Below are 17,286 nucleotides of genomic sequence, written 5' to 3'. Positions count from 1 at the left end.
ATGTTTGTGTTTGGTGTAGTGACAGGGCATTACAACACGCCCTCTCTTTTCCCATTGGTCAGAGCAGGGTCATGTGACCCTGCTCTGAGCCTGAAAGTATCTCTCCAGTGTCTCCTCAAGCACAAAGCTTGGGAAAGCGTGCGTACGTGCATGAGCGCCCACGCACAGCGCAAGCGTGAACGGGAGGATTCCCATTCAGAGGTAAGCGCCAAGCGCATAGCGAGCTCAGGGCCAGCGGGGACTCAGCCTAAGGGTCATTTAGTTAAACTCTTTGGGCAAAGCATTATAAGCCCACAGCCCCACCAAGGCATGGCCCCTTTGCAGGTCCTAGACTTGGAGCACCCCAGATGGTTTATCTTGGGGATGTCTTCAATGCTTGGGTCGATAAACTCTCGCAATTTGGTAGACTTCCTCTGCACGATGAGTGACCTGGACCTCACACTAGTTGTTTCCTATGCCACCAATAAAAGTGGACACACTCTTGATCTAGCTTTCTCGATCGGGTTGGAAATCACTGACCCTGTTTGGTCAGATCACCACTCCATTTGGTTCTCATTAGCAGCCCCTCCAACGAAGCTGCCTTCTGGAGAAACCATTTATCACCCATTGGAGTTCTGACTTCCTATGGCCTGATGACAAACCTGGATCTTGCTTATATGAGGTGCCTATGAGGACAATCTGTGTGCTCTTGTCCATTACTATAATAGAGCCATGATGGCTGCAATGAATACCATTGCTCCTGTTCATAATTTACTCCTCACACCACCACTCCCCTTTGTTCGACAATACTATAAGGGAATTGAAGAAGAGGTCGCTGGCTTGAATGGCACTGGCTGATGTCTTGCATGTTAGAAGATGAGTTTAAACTGAAAATGAGAAATACCAGTCCACAACCACTCATAAGAAGCCGTTTTCTCTCGAGAGATTGTGGCAGTGGACAATAGACCAGCTCAGCTCGTTCACGCTGGAGAGACTTTGCAGGCCAGAATGTTGGCAATCTCATGTAGCCTTCTCCCAGTCACGTCGTAAGGAATTTGCTTTTCTCTGATAAGGTATCCTCCATCCAGGCTGGGATTCTGATAGTGCTGTCTAAGGAGTATTATGGTATGAAACGTGAATACGTGTTCTCTGACTTCATGGACTAGCTTTTACCATCTGGATATAGAAGATGTGCAAACTATCCAGAGGTTGCAGACCATTACCTGCTTTTTGGATCCAGGTTCAACATGCGACCTTATAGGTTGTGTTGATATAATCAGACCAGTATTTGCCAAAAATAATCCAGTTCTCTTTACAGATGGAGATATTACCAGAACTGCTGAAGGAAGCGGTCATCAGACCTCTTCTAAAAAATAAAAAAAAGCCTTCATTAGACCTGAACTGCATGGCTAATTTCAGACTCATATCAAACCTTCCTTCCCTAGGGAAAGTTATTGAGAAAGTACTGAAACCGCTCAGGTTTGAGTACTTAATTATCTTTTGGTAGCACGAGACAGGTGACTGTTCAATCATAGTCCTCCTTCACCTCTCTAACTTTTAATACCATGGATCACCTGAGGGATTTCTGTTGACTGGGTTGCACGGTTCCCAGCTGGTTCAAATCTTTTGTCACTAACAAGTCAGAGTATCTTCAGCCGTATACTTCTCTAACACCAATGACCCCCTTATGTAGTGTCACAGGACTCTCTTATCTCCCATGTTTGCAATGTACTGGGTGACGTTATTAGATGACATGGTCTCGACTGTCACTGCTAAGGCAGATGACACTAAACTATACTTATCCTTTGCACCTGGTACTAAGAAATCCATTGATTACTGATAATGGATCTTATCTGAACTGCTTGATTGGATGTATGCCAGTTGGTTGAGGCTGAATCTTGATAGGACAGAGGTGCTTGTGGTGGGTCCTTGCTTGTCTGAGCACAAGACTGCAGCTATATCAACCAACTGACCTTAAGCTAAGGGAATCCTGGTTGCTAAACTCTGACCATGTGAGGTCTTGTTTGATTGTGGCTTGACACTTAAAGCAGGTGTCAGCTGTGATCAAATCCTCATTCTTTCACCTGACGAACATTTCCTGGACTACTGCAATGCATTTTACCTGGGACTTCCAGAAACATCAGGGTCGCCTGCAGCTGGTACAGAATGCCGTGGGCGAGGTTAACTAATAGACCCATTTTTTCCTTACAACACCTGTTCTCTGCACTGTCCGCCTTTAAGATGGTGAATCTTTTTCAAGATTGTCAGCAAATCAAAGCCCTACATAATCAGGGTCCCAGCCACCTGAAAGGGCTCCTGGTTCCCTACCCTCCCACTTGCTTTTATTCACAGATGCAGTACTAACCGTTTCCAAAATCTCTATGACTTCTTTTGGGGCCTGAGTTTTTAGTAATGCTGCTCCTACTCTTTGGAACTCTGCCTTGCATCGTTTTAGAGGCCCCCTCACTAGAATTCTTTAAAAACTGTCTTAACCTACCTCTTTACCGAAGCATATGATGAGTGTACCACAATCAGACATGCATTGAATACTTACAGTATCTTTCCATTCTATATTGTGTTCATCCTATATGTTTATATTTTTCTTGGCTTCTTTTATAGCTTTAACTACAGTTGTGTGAAAAAGAAAGTACACCCTCTTTGAATTCTATGTTTTACATATCAGAACATAATAACAATCATCTGTTGGGGAGAAGGAGCGGCTTAGTGAGTAAAGACACTGACTGGCACTGAGTTTGAAACAGGGGAACCTGGTAAATACAACCTCAGATGAACAACAACACATGACATATTACACTGTCATGATTTAAGAAAAATAAAGCCAAAATGGAGAAGCCATGTGTGAAAAACTAAGTACACCCTTACTCTTCCATAGGAATTAAGATGCTAAGTAGCAGATAGGTGCTGCTAATCAAATGCCCTTGATTAATTGATCATCAGCAAGTGTGACCACCTCTATCAAAGCTGAAATTTTAGCAGTTTGCTGGTCTGGAGCATTCAGGTGTGTGTTAACACAATGCCAAGGAGGAAAGACATCAGCAATGATCTTAGAGAAGCAATTGTTGCTGCCCATCAATCTGGGAGGGGTTATAAGACCATTTCCAAACAATTTCAAGTCCATCATTCTACAGTGAAAAGATTATTCAAAAGTGGAAAACATTCAAGACAATTGCCAATCTTCCCAGGAGTGGACATCCCAGCAAATTCACCCCAAGGTCAGACCGTGCAATGCTCAGAGAAATTGCAAAAAAAACAAAAGTTACATCTCGGACTCTATAGGCCTCAGTTAACATGTTAAATGTTAAAGTTCATGACAGTACAATTAGAAAAAGACTGAACAAGTATGGTTTATTTGGAAGGTTTGCCAGGAGAAAGCCTCTTCTCTCTAAAAAGAACATGGCAGCGCGGCTTAGGTTTGCAAAGTTGCATCTGAACAAACCACAAGACTTCTGGAACAATGTCCTTTGGACAGGCGAGTCCAAAGTGGAGATGTTTGGCCATAATGCACAGCGCCACGTTTGGCGAAAACCAAACACAGCATATCAGCACAAACGCCTCATACCAACTGTCAAGCATGGTTGTGGAGGGTGATGATTTGGGCTTGTTTTGCAGCCACAGGACCTGGGAACCTTGCAGCCATTGAATCGACCATGAACTCCTCTGTTTACCAAAATATTCTAGAGTCAAATGTGAGGCCATCTGACCGACAGCGAAAGCTTGGCCAAAATTGGGTCATGCAACAGGACAGTGATCCCAAGTACACCAGCAAATCTACAACAGAATGGCTGAAAACGAAAAGAATCAAGGTGTTGCAATGGCCCAGTCAAAATCCAAACCTCAACCCGATTGAAATGCTGTGGTGGGACCTTAAAGCTGCAGTTCAAGCTCCCGTTTTATTTATTTATTTATTTATTTTCACTTCAATAATTTCATGTGGGCAATCTCTACTTATCTAAAGAACTGCATAGCTGACGGTCAATTCGTTCTCCGTCTATTGATCGGCGAAGTTTGGCGACATCTTTAGATCTGGGGAATGTAGATGGTTGCTATAGGAACAAACATGCTTGTTAAAATAGAATACAAGAAAATTGGTCTTTCAAAGTTGTTGTTTTTTAAAACAGAAAATGCTAAAAGTATTTTTTCTTACTACAGAACTGATTTATTACAAAAAACCCCACACATGCAGGATATTGCTTAACTGCAGCTTTAAGAGAGCTGTGCATAAGCAAATGCCCACAAACCTCAATGAACTGAAGCAACATTGTAAAGAAGAGTGGGCCAAAATTCCTCCACAACGATGTGAGAGACTGATAAAATCATACAGAAATCGATTACTTCAAGTTATTGCTGCTAAAGGTGGTTCTACAAGCTATTGAATCATAAGGTATACTTCGTTTTTCACACATGGCTTCTCCATTTTGGCTTTATTTTTGTTAAATAAATCATGACACAGTGTAATATGTTGTTGTTCATCTGAGGTTGTATTTACCTAATTTTTAGACCTGCTAAGGAACAGATGATTGTTATTATGTCCTGATATGTAAAACCATAGAATTCAAAGAGGGTGTACTTTTTTTTCACACACGTGTGTGTGTGTGTGTGTGTGTGTGTGTGTGTGTTGACAAAATAATATTGCTGAAATGAAGATACTGTTGATATATTTTTTAAATAGACTGGGGGTGTGTGGCAGGACGGCCTGTAGCCGAGGTCAGGGAACAGTCCACACGAGTAGTTTCAGGATAAATGAAAACGTTCAGTGGCTTTATTTCTCCACAGCAACATAACATGCGGGTACACTGTCCCTTTAAGCAAATAAATCCTGCTCCACGTTGGGAGAAAACTGACTAACACAGCAGTCCTAGCTAGCAGGCTGGCTGGCTAAACCATACCCAAACCGTAAGTCTTTTTAAGCAGTCATGCAAACAAATGAAAGAAATCTTACTTTGGCTGCAGTAAGTAGTGTGCTGTATCCTTCTGGCTAGCAGCACATCTATCCATGTGCTCTCATCTCAGACAGTCAGCTACTGCTGGTAACAAGATCCTTATCTACCTTGCTGGCTCTCAGGTGTCAGCTTACATCCTGATTAGCTAGCTTCCACCTGAGTTAACCCTTATGAGTGCTGGATGAAGCACTCAGACATATGTTTCCCAGCCATAACTGATAGGGGTTGACTTCACCCTGTCACATACCTCCCCTGTTTGTGTGTGGCTAGTGTCCCACACGGCTGAAGCCCGACCCTCCACTCCTTCTCTTGACAAAAAATCAGCATTTCCATGGCCTTTTCCAGGTCTATGCTGAATATCAAAAGAGAAGGGTTGGAGGGCCATATACCACCTGGTCAACCTTGGATTTGTGTCCTTCATGGTGTTTAACCACTTCAAGGGCGCATGGTCAGTGACCAGGGTGAAGTGTACTCCGGCGACATAATGTCTCAAGGCCTCAATTGCCCATTTTACAGCGAGGCACTCCTTCTCAATAATGGAATACCTCACTTCCCTTGGGAACAGCTTCCCGCTGATGAACAGTATGGGGTGTTCAACACCATCAAATTGCTAAGACAGCACTGCTCCCAGTCCTACCTCTGAGGCATCCGTCTGGATGATGAAGGGCTCTTTAAAATCTGGGCTCCGAAGAGCGGGGCCCTCTGACAGGCACTTTTTTAGCATGTCAAATGCGTCTTGACACTCCCAAGACCATTTAACTTGGGTCGGGGCACTCTTTTTTTGTCAGATCTGTTAGGGGTGCAGATATTTCTGAAAAATTGGGGATAAACCGCCGGTAATACCCTGCTAACCCCAAAAGGGAGCGGACCTGTGTCTTTGTCTGTGGGGTGGGGACTTCCTTTATGGCGGCCACCTTGCTAGCTAGTGGCCTTACTATCCCTCCCCCAACGGCATAGCCCAAGTACTTTGTAGTGGATTTACCCAGGGCACATTTTTTTGGATTTGCAGTGAGCCCTGCTTCTCTTAAGGACGTTAGGACTGCCCTTAACCTTTTTATATGAGACTGCCAGTGTCTGCTATAGATGACAATGTCATCCAAGTACCGCGGCATATGCCCTATGGGGTCGTAGTACCTTGTCCATTAACCTCTGGAACGTGGCTGGAGCCCCATGTAACCCAAATGGCATAGTGACGAATTGGTATAAACCGAGAGGGGTGGCGAAGGCAGTTTTGCATTTGGATTCTTCCGCTAGAGGTATCTGCCAATATCCTTTCGTGAGATCTAGGGTAGAGATATACTCTGCTTTCCCAAGCGAGTCAAGCAATTCATCCACCCTAGGCATTGGATATGCATCAAATCTGGATACAGCATTTACCTTTCGCAGATCCACGCAAAACCTCACCTTCCCATCTGGTTTAGGGACCAACACGATAGGGCTACACCATTCGCTGTGGGACTCCTCGATCACGCCCAATTCCAACATGTCTATTATCTCCCTCTCTACCAGGTTTTTTCGGCCCTCTGGCAATCTATAGGGACGGGACCGTACTTTTACGCCAGGTTCTGTCTCAATCCTATGGGACACTAAATTAGTCTGCCCTGGCAGCTCCGAAAAAACATCTGGGAACTGGTCACATAATTCTAGTAGGTCTGACCTTTGTTCCGTTGTTAACTGCCCTCCCATGGGAACCTGATGGTCATTGTACGTACTACCCTCAGTGGCTGATCTCAGAGGGAAGGCCTCAGGATATCTGGTGGCATAATCTACCACAACGAGTATAAATTTATGTCCCTTCGCAGAGGGTTCTAAAGGTCCGACCAGATCTACCCCAATTCTCTCGAATGGGACGGCTACCAAGGGCAGAGGAACCAAGGGAGCCGGCTTCTGTCCTTTTTGGCTAGTTAACTGGCATTCAGGACATGTCCCACATAGTTTCATGATGTCACCATGTATGCCTGGCCAGTAAAACCGGGACGAGATGCGGTCCGTGGTTTTATCTCTGCCCAAATGACCACCCCATGGGAGAGTATGGGCTAGGGTGAACATCGTTTTAATCAACCCTTTAGGGACTAGCATCTGTCGAATGACCTCCCCTGTTTGTGTAACCTTATTCACACGATATAGAATGTCATTCAACAGTTCAAAATGTGGAAACACTTTTACACCCTGTTCATCCATTATCTTGTTGTTGACCTGTACCACCTTCTCATATTGTCTAGCCAGAGCTGGGTCCTCCCTCTGCCTCTGACGGAAGTCAGGAAGATCCAGGTCTGGCAAAATTCCCGTATCTATCTGTTCCCCACCCTGGTCATCCCCGGCCATGACCTGCAGTCCTTTGGGCTGACTAATGTTACCAAGAGTCCAAGCCTTTCTTAACCAGTCCTCTTTTTCCGCACGTCTCTGTTTACGTGTCTTTGGGACATGGTGTCTACGGGGAAAAATCTCTGGGGAAAAAGGGAACAAGTCTCCGGGCTTCTCCGGTACCAGAGAAGTAGGCTCCGTAGGAGTAGGGGCCAACAATGTTTCGAGGTAGGGCCAGTCTCGGCCAAGTAGAACAGGAGCAGGTAGCCAGGGAGCAACTCCCACTAGTAGGCTAGCCTCTTGATCCTGGATACGCAGTAGAACGTTCGCTGTCGGGTATCTCTTTGTATCCCCATTGATACACTCGATATTCCAAGGAGAGTCATAAGATAGTCTATTGCTTGGAATTAGGCCCTCTAGGATCAGGGGTTTTCCAGAGCCCGAGTCCAGCATGGCGTTTACTTTTGTCCCCTCCAGAGATGCTGGGACTAACCACGGATTGTGGTCCCCTCGGAGACAAGCTGTGGCAGTGGTTCTGCCATATGAACAGTCCATCTCATCTCCTGAATCCGCAACCTCAGTCGTCAGCGGAAGCTCTCGACGGGGCTCGGCGTTTGGACCTCTCCGCTGTTGGATGGGATCCTCCCTTCTGGTTGGTGGGTTTATCCTCTCCACCGGGTGGGTGACAGGAGTCCAGGTTCTCGGGGAATACTGTGGGTGGCGGCCTCCCTTGAGTGATCCAGTGGCCTCGGACCCAGGACAGGCGTCTCTGCGGGAGTTTGTACCAGGAACCCTCCGAGATGGGAAAGGGTCTTCCGATCGGGTTGACTGGATCTCTCGAGCTGGCGGGTTGTAGACCCCTCGATTGTCTGCTCTCCTGCCTCTAGTATCACCGGAAGCAACTGGTGTTTGCACCGGCCATTCCCAGCTATCCTGTTGGGTGTCATCGCCCAGGAAGTTTTCCACCAAGCGGACCGCTGAATCCAGGGAAAATGCAGCGTGTCTTTTTACCCAGGAGCGGGAGGAGGGGGGCAGTATCTGTATGAACTGCTCGAGCACAAATTGTTCAAGGATCTCTGCCTTGTCATGTTTTTCCGGTTGTATCCACCTGGTACATAAGTCTACTAAGCGGTGGGCTACGACCCGGGGTCTGTCTCTGTTTGTATATTTGACTGTCCGGAACCGCTGTCGGTAGGTCTCTGGAGTGAGGCCTAGGTGATCCAGAATAGCAGCCTTTAGTTGCTGATAGTCCATGGCCTTGTCTGCTGGAAGAGCCTGGTAGGCTGCCTGAGCTTCCCCTATGAGGAGTGGAGCCAGAGTCGTTACCCAGCGATCAACTGTCCAGCCGTGGGCCTTGGCTACCCTTTCAAAAGTGAGGAGAAATGCCTCTGGGTCTTCGTTTGGCTTCATTTTATGCAGCATCACCGGTGGATTATTTGGAATCCCTGGTCTGCCTGGGGCTGGGCCTTCGGCCAGCAATTGGAGTAGCTATTCCTCTCGCTGGGCCTGTTGCTCATCTTGCTGGGCTTGTCGCTCAGCTTGCTTCTCTGCTAGCTGGAGCTGTTGCTCAAGGAACTGAGAAAAAATTGTCTCCATTTTTTATTTTTTTTCCCCGTCTGTGTTTGTGTGTGGCCCTTCAGATACAGGGCCCGTCCAAATCCCACTTCTGACACCACCTGTGGCAGGACGGCCTGTAGCCGAGGTCAGGGAACAGTCCACACGTGTAGTTTCAGGATAAATGAAAACGTTCAGTGGCTTTATTTCTCCACAGCAACATAACATGCGGGTACACTGTCCCTTTAAGCAAATAAATCCTGCTCCACATTCGGAGAAAACTGACTAACACAGCAGTCCTAGCTAGCAGGCTGGCTGGCTAAACCATACCCAAACCGTAAGAGTCTTTTTAAGCAGTCATGCAAACAAATGAAAGAAATCTTACTTTGGCTGCAGTAAGTAGTGTGCTGTATCCTTCTGGCTAGCAGCACATCTATCCATGTGCTCTCATCTCAGACAGACAGCTACTGCTGTTAACAAGATCCTTATCTACCTTGCTGGCTCTCAGGTGTCAGCTTACATCCTGATTAGCTAGCTTCCACCTGAGTTAACCCTTATGAGTGCTGGATGAAGCACTCAGACATATGTTTCCCAGGCATAACTGATAGGGGTTGACTTCACCCTGTCACAGGGGGTCTCTGGAGAAGGATTGAAAGTGATGTTCAGTTTCCATTTTGTGAAATCTGTTGTCTTCAGTTTCCATTTTGTGTGAAAGAATGTGTCTGGTATAAATGAGAGATTTCGCTTCTATGTTGATTTACGAATGTGCCTAAAGTAACGCCCACATTCCTAGAGAGACTTGGTACCTGGCACCTATTCATAGTTGTTTTGAGGCTAGTTCTAACCAGGTTTAATGAGCTGTAATATGATTGGTTTAAGAATTAAGGAGTGGTTAGTATAATCTGCCTAGTAACTTTTAGACAAAGGAACCAAGAATGTATAAAGAGGCTGCCTGGACACTCCCTGGCAGAGAGAGTCTTGTAGACTTTTGAATGAGTATGATCATACTATACTATGTATTGAAATACATTACTTATTATCAACTGAGCCCCGTTTGTCAATTTAGGACAATTGACAGTATATATATATATATATATATATATATATATATATATATATATATATATATATATATGAAAAAGAGAAGAAAAAAGCGCCCGATCTTTGTGTGATAACGTATAAACAAATTTATAAAACGTGTGAAGACAATTCAAAACTCACAAGAGTACGATATAAAACAGCATTGTATAAGTTTATACTCATATACAGGAGTAGCCTCGAGGTGCCGCCGTGTCTCCGCTCTTCCGCTGGGAATGGATGTCTTCACTCCTCATCAGTGTTGTAACTGGTTTCAGATTCCTCCATCAACCACAGTCCTGTGGCGTAGGTTCCCCTCTAATGAAAGAGTCCCAGTGTACCGGAGCAAAGTTTGGCCTGCTTAAACCTTTTGGCTGCTAATAAAAGTCAAATGAGCGATATAAGGGCGTGGCTACGGGTATGTGGATGGAAGTGTAGTGCAGCAGCTCCAATACCCACCGGCACAAATTAGCTAATAAAAGACATTCTCGGCGCAGTTACCCTAGTTTCAAGAATAGCACCACGAGTGTGAACCTCTGCGGAACAGTCACATATCACTTTTGAGGAATTATGGCCACAACAAGGCAGAAAAATAAACGAAAAACAGACGTGCGATCATACTTCACAGGGGGAAGCAAAGCAAGGCCAGAGGAGATCCCTGCAGGCACAGACTCAGACTCGGCACCAGAGATGGAGGAGACAGAACAGACAGGGATAATAAAGAAAGAAATAGCTCGGTTGCTATCAGATTTAAAGTCGTTCTTCGGGGGGGAAGTGGAGAGTCTCCGCAAAGATATACTACAGATAGGCACCCGCACGAACGAGCTTGAAGAAAAAATGGAGGAAAGCTCCCGGTGCCATCAGGAAACAAATACACGGATGGGGGACCTGGAGCGCAGAGTAGCGGAGCTCGAGGACAGGCAAGAGGACAGCGAGAATCGCGACAGGCGCAATAACCTGCGCATACGGGGGATACCCGAGGAGATCCTAGATCCCGAGGCCCTGCTCAATAGGTGGATGAGCAGCATATTGCCAGGCAAAACGGAGGCTGAGCTAACAATGGATCGCTGCCATCGCGCCCTGCGTTCGCGCCCAATGCCCAACAACCTTCCCCGGGACGTGATCCTCCGTCTGCACCATTACAGAACAAAGGAGGAGATCTGTAAGATTACACGGGCTATGCCGGCGGTAACCTATGAGGGAATCACCATGGCGATTTTCCAGGATCTCTCCCCTCTTACCCTGGCGAGGCGGAGGACGCTATTCCCCATCACGAGCCCTACGAGACGCAGACGTCCGCTATCGCTGGGCTTTCCCTTTCGCCCTGGTGGTGATAAGAAACGTCCGCTCCCACACGATTAAACACCACTCAGAGGGGGCCGCATTCCTCAAAAAGCTGGGCATAACAGCTGCAACCACAGGCCCGGGGACCCCGGAGGCGCGTACCCCGCGCCCGGCTGAATGGGAAAAAGTGCCCAAAACAGCGGAGCGGCGCAAAGACAGAGCGGACACAGACGCTTAGTAACATCATACAAGACGCCGAAAATCACAGTTCAAGTTATATAAGTTCCATGTTAAGTTGCTACTTGTACCCCCACTGATGAATGCTGTTCTAAGGGCCACCTCGACCTCAGAAGGTGCCCAAGGAGACCAGAGGGAGTGAATACGCCCACCTGCACCAAACCCTGCAATGGCGAAGAAAACCCCCCAAAATGGCGTTACTAGTCTTACCTGGCAAAGAAGGGGAGAAAGCGCGGCAAGTATCATGGCGGCGGCTGTTTTGGCGGGACAGACTGGTGATCAGAGTGCGCCCGCCTTCGGCTGCGACTGTCTCCGCCCTCGTCCGGCCCCCATCTGCCAACCTGCTGCTGCGTCACTTGACAGGTTCCGGCGGAGTCCCGGATACCCGGCGGAGAGGCTGTCCCACCGGAAGTGCACACGAGTCGGGTCCCAGCTCTCAGCGCGGCAAGCATCATGGCGGCGGCTGTTTTGGCAAGGCAGTGTGCGCCCGCCCCCGGCTGCGACCGTCTCCGCCCTCGTCTGGCCCCCATCTGCCGACCCACTGCTGCGTCGCCCGACAGGTTCCGGCGGCGCAGCGGGGTTCCGGCGGAGGGGCTGTCCCACCGGAAGTGCGTCACAGGTCGGGTCCCAGCTCCCCCCGGCGGAGGCACGCGAGCTCCACTGCCGGGGAGGGGTACGGCCGCCCAGTGGACACGGAGGGAAGACAGCTAATCAGCGTGAAGGAGTGCCGGGCAGTGAAGGCTGTCACACCGGAGCAGCCCTAGAACAGAGTGGGAAGGGCGCAACAAGAGTGCGAGATACCCAGGAGGCAGGGGGGAGGAGGGTTGAAGGAGATGGAGGCCTAGTACACAAGGCAGGAAGAGGGAATCTAGCGGCCACCTAGGCAGATGTAAGCAAGGGAGAGGACAGGCCAGTGGAGGAAGCAGGGGGGGCCACAAGCAGAATAGGAGGTGCAGGGGGGGTTCGGCTCCGTGCGTCCCCAGTTAGACTTTACAAACAGGCCAGAACACGGCAGTTAGGCTTGGATACTAATAGACACAACTAGACATGTAGGTTAAGGGATTTAAGGGTCGCCTGAAGTCAGACTCAGTTGGGGGAGGAGGTGGCTGCGCGAGGATGTTTAGCAGTAGCCGGCGGGTGGTCGGGAGTCTGTCACCAACCCTGCCCGCAGGCATGTGCTTCCACGACAGGGAGTGGGGCCCAGCCCACGCCCCTGTTAAAGTCCCGGAATCCCATGGTCCGCAGGAGGGACTATGGTGCTGGACAGGGAGGGAGGAGGGTCCAGATGGAAGGATTTACTTCCGGGCATTTACCCTGGGGCCCTCTGGGACCTCCAGGGTACTGTTTGTGTGTTTATTTGTTTGTTGTTTCCCTTGCCTTTCCCTCATGTCTTTCCCCGTCCATGTTCCGGACCCCCGAAGAGAGGAGACGATCCCCAGTACAAGACGCCATCATGGACTACGCCACCCGCGAGGGATGCTCCCCCACGGTAAGCACCTGCACCACATTCGACAAAGCAACCCACACTACATACAAAAATGGCAGTAACACTTATCTCCCAAAACGTTAAAGGGTTCAATAGCCCAAAGAAGCGTAAGGTAGCCTTCTCCGAATTCAGACGCAGAGGGGCGGACGTGATCTTTCTCCAGGAGACCCACTTCAGTACTCACAGCAGCCCTAGGTTCTTGGATAAAAGTTATAGGCAGTTTTTCCTGGCCTCCGCTAAAGAAAAAAAGAAAGGAGTAGCCATAATATTCAATAATAAATCCCCCTTCCAACTAGAGAAAACAAAAAGGGACAGCAAAGGGAGATATCTTATCTTAGTAGGACTCCTACAACAATGTAGAGTAACCCTAGCTTGCATATACGCACCCTGCGAAAACGATCCGAAGTTCTTTGAGGAGTTTTTCCAGGTACTGCAAAGATGTGCCGTGGGAAATATAATCCTAGCAGGGGATTTCAACAAAACAATAGACCCCAGGATAGATAGATCACCGCAGCAGCAAAAGCCTAGACACACAGGGAATGGGCCACTGCTGGAGGGCCTCAAGCAGGGGAGCCTGGTAGATATATGGAGGGAACAGCACCCCGGGGAGCGGAGCTATACGTTCTACTCACACCCTCACGACAGTTACAGCAGGATTGACCACTTTTTTGTGTCTAGTGGAATGGTCCCACAGATATCCGATTCCAAAATACACGACATTACGTGGTCGGACCATGCATCAATAGAGCTGAGATGCACACAGATTAGGCCTATTAGCCCGGGAGCAAACTGGAAACTAAATGAGTCACTGATTAAGATACCAGAATTAGAGAAAAAGGTTAAAGAAGAGATCAGGCAGTTTTTCCAGACTAATCTAGGCAGTGTGGAGTCCCACACAACCCTGTGGGAGGCTCACAAAGCCACAATGAGGGGAGTGCTAATTAGCATAGCAGCAAGACAGAAAAAACTGAGGGATGCCAAATTGTCACAGCTATATAAGAGGTTACATGAGCTCTCTGCACTACATAGCCGATCGGGCAGAGGAGATACCCTAAAGGAGCTGAAGGATGTAAGGGCTGAGCTTAACCTCCTCCTCACCTCCAGGGCCGAGAAAGACTTGAGTTGGACACATAGAAAATTTTATGAGAAAGCCAACAAGCCGGACACAATGTTAGCCAACCGACTCCGTAATAGGCAGCCAAATTACAATATACAATCAATTCGAACAAAAACAGGGGAGACATCCTCTAACCCTAAAACTACAGTGGAAGAGTTTAAACAATATTATGCACAGTTGTATAATGGGGAGAAAGTGGTCCACAATGTAAACACAAGGCGCAGACTGCAGAAATTCCTCGCAGAGGCTACTCTGCCGCAGTTGGGCAGGTTGGAGCGAGAGGCGATACAGAGTGATTTCACGCGGGAAGAACTGACAGCAGTAGTCAAAAGCTTGAAATCTTCCAAGGCCCCGGGCCCAGACGGGTTTTCTAATTTATATTATAAAAAATTCATTGGATTACTAGCCCCACACATGCTTAGGTTATTTAACGGGGTCCTAGCGGGAGAGCCTTTCCCGGCCCAGATGCTCCAGGCGTCAATCTCCTTGATTCATAAGAAGGACAAAGATCCCACAAATTGCCAAAGTTACAGGCCGATATCGTTGATAAATTCGGATGTTAAAATTTACTCTAAATTACTGGCCAATCGTTTAAGTGTTATCCTGCCTAGGCTGATCTATCCGGACCAGGTTGGCTTTATTAGAGATAGACAGGCGGCCGATAATACCAGAAGGGTAATAGATATAATTGACTTTGTCAATGCCAACAAGGTTCGGAGTTTGGTGTTAAGCCTGGATGCGGAGAAAGCCTTTGACAGGATAGACTGGCCATACCTGGAGACCACGCTTGGGGCATATGGTTTCGGGGAAAAGATTCTGAGGGCAATAAAAGCATTATACACATCTCCCGCAGCGAGGGTCCTTCATCAGGGCTTCCCCTCCGAGTTGTTTCCAATCAAAAGTGGGACGAGGCAGGGGTGCCCGCTCTCGCCCCTGCTCTTTGCCTTATGCATCGAACCACTTGCGGCACATATACGCAGTAACAGGGACATAACTGGGGTCCAAATTAACTCACAGGAGCACAAATTAGCGCTATACGCTGATGACATTATCTTGACAATCACCAAACCGCTCACCTCTCTCCCCAACCTATTTGCGCTCCTGTGGCGGTTCACCCAGCTCTCAGGTTTCAAGATAAACCAATCAAAGACGGAGGCGATGAGCTTGAACATCCCCGGGGACATGCAAAAACTATTGGAACTTAATTTTGAGTTTAAATGGCAGCCCAGGTCCATCAAATACCTAGGGGTGAATGTCACAAAACAGATAACATCCCTATACCAAGCAAATTATCCCAGTCTGATAAAGACCCTAAAAAAGGAACTACGGGACTGGTCAGCATATGGTAATTCATGGCTAGGCAGAATTTACAGTGTTAAGATGAACATTCTCCCCAGAATACTATACTTATTTCAAACTCTCCTGATACCAGTAGTAAGATCCGAGATTAAGGACTTACAAAATTCAATAACATCATTTATTTGGAATGGCAAAAAACCACGGATCAAAGCAGCAATTATGCAGAAACCCAAGGAGGCGGGAGGCCTGGCAGTGCCATGCTTGTTGTCCTATTATAAAGCAGCTCAGTTGTGCCAAATTACGCAGTGGCATGGGGACCCGGAGCAGCGCCGGTGGGTGTCTCTGGAGAGGGAGTTGTGCGCCCCATTAGAGCTCAGAGACCTCATCTGGTACCCCAAACTAAAAATTAAGGCTATAAAAGACACTTTGGCATCGGTGGTCAACTCGCTCTCAGTCTGGGAGGTGTCCAAATATAGCTACTCATTGACCTCTGAACACACACTAATGGCCCCTTTATATAGTAATCCGGATTTTGCTCCTGGACTAGAGGTGAAGAATTTCCAGATCTGGCGACAACGGGGGGTTCACAGATTAAAGGACCTGGAGGGCAGCAACACCATCAAATCATTTGATCAATTGAAGTCAGAAACAGACATTCCTAACACAGAATTTATTAGAAACCTCCAGGTCCGGGCATTTTACAACAAACACACGGCGAGACCACCCTTAACGAATTTTGAAAGGCTCTGTGTGCGGGGAACTGACACACGGGGACTGATCTCCACTCTATACAGACAGGTGGTCGGTACTGACAAGGACGACATTACTAGACCCAGATTCATAAGTTTATGGGAATCAGACCTACAGGAAACACTAGAGGACGAGGACTGGACGGAAATCTTCAAGGCGGCCGCCAGCAGCTCCATCTGCACGACATTGAAGGAGAACTCATATAAGGTATTGTTGAGGTGGTATCTCACCCCAGTCAGATTAGCTAAATTTATTAAAGGCGCTTCCCTGCTCTGCCCACGGCAGTGCGGGGAACAGGGGGATCTGGTACACATGCTGTGGTCCTGCCCAAAGCTTATGCCAGTTTGGCAACAGATTCGAGATTGGCTACAGAGGATCTTGGGCCTCTAAATTCAGCTAGACCCGTGGCTGTTCCTCCTAGGCAGACCCACCAATGAAGACTCAAGAACGGGGAACAAATTAATAGCACATTTTGCAACAGCTATGCGGTGCGAGACCGCAGCATTGTGGAACCAGAATGCAATTCCATCAATAGACAAAATTAGAAATCGAATTTGGTTTGTATGCCAGATGGAAAAGTTAACGAGTCTGGTTAACGATACTGGCGAAAAATTTGAAAAAGTCTGGCTGTATTGGCTAGCCCAGACGGATATCCCGGGGCTGAGTAATGCCACCATCTGGCTTTAATAGGACAAAATGAGTTCTCTTTGGATGCACAGACAAGACGACAAATCAGATTCATAGGACTAACGGTAGGCCCTACCCCCTATAGGGAGCTAGGTCTAAGCTGACGCCTCTAAAACCTCAATAAGTGGGAGAACTACAATAACAAGGGCAGGTGGTGTCCGTCCGACAGAAGAGATCCAGGAAGCGAATGGGAGCGCCTCCTCAACTCCCCCCCTCCCCCCTCCCCTTATCCCTCTACTTGTCTATGTCCTGTCGTCTTCCCTTCCCTCTGTCTGTTATGTGTTGTATGTCTGATGTTGAGTCTGTCCACCAGGACAACACAATGTAATGTGTTTGTATGATTTATACTTGAAAATAATAAAAAGAAAGTTGAAAAAAAAAAAAGTCAAATGAGCACTAAATCATGTGCAATAATACCATCCCTAGGCGTTTCCTCAGACTTTCTCTGACTTCTTCAGATGATTTAGTGCTCATTTGACTTTTATTTGCAGCCAAAAGGGCCGCTGCCTCTGTAATTCTTTACACACAGATTTGGAGTGTGCAAAGTGGCA

The sequence above is a fragment of the Ascaphus truei genome, chromosome 2 (genome assembly GCF_040206685.1).
Source record: "Ascaphus truei isolate aAscTru1 chromosome 2, aAscTru1.hap1, whole genome shotgun sequence".
Taxonomy (NCBI): domain Eukaryota; kingdom Metazoa; phylum Chordata; class Amphibia; order Anura; family Ascaphidae; genus Ascaphus; species Ascaphus truei.
Note: the sequence above shows the minus strand (reverse complement) of the source record.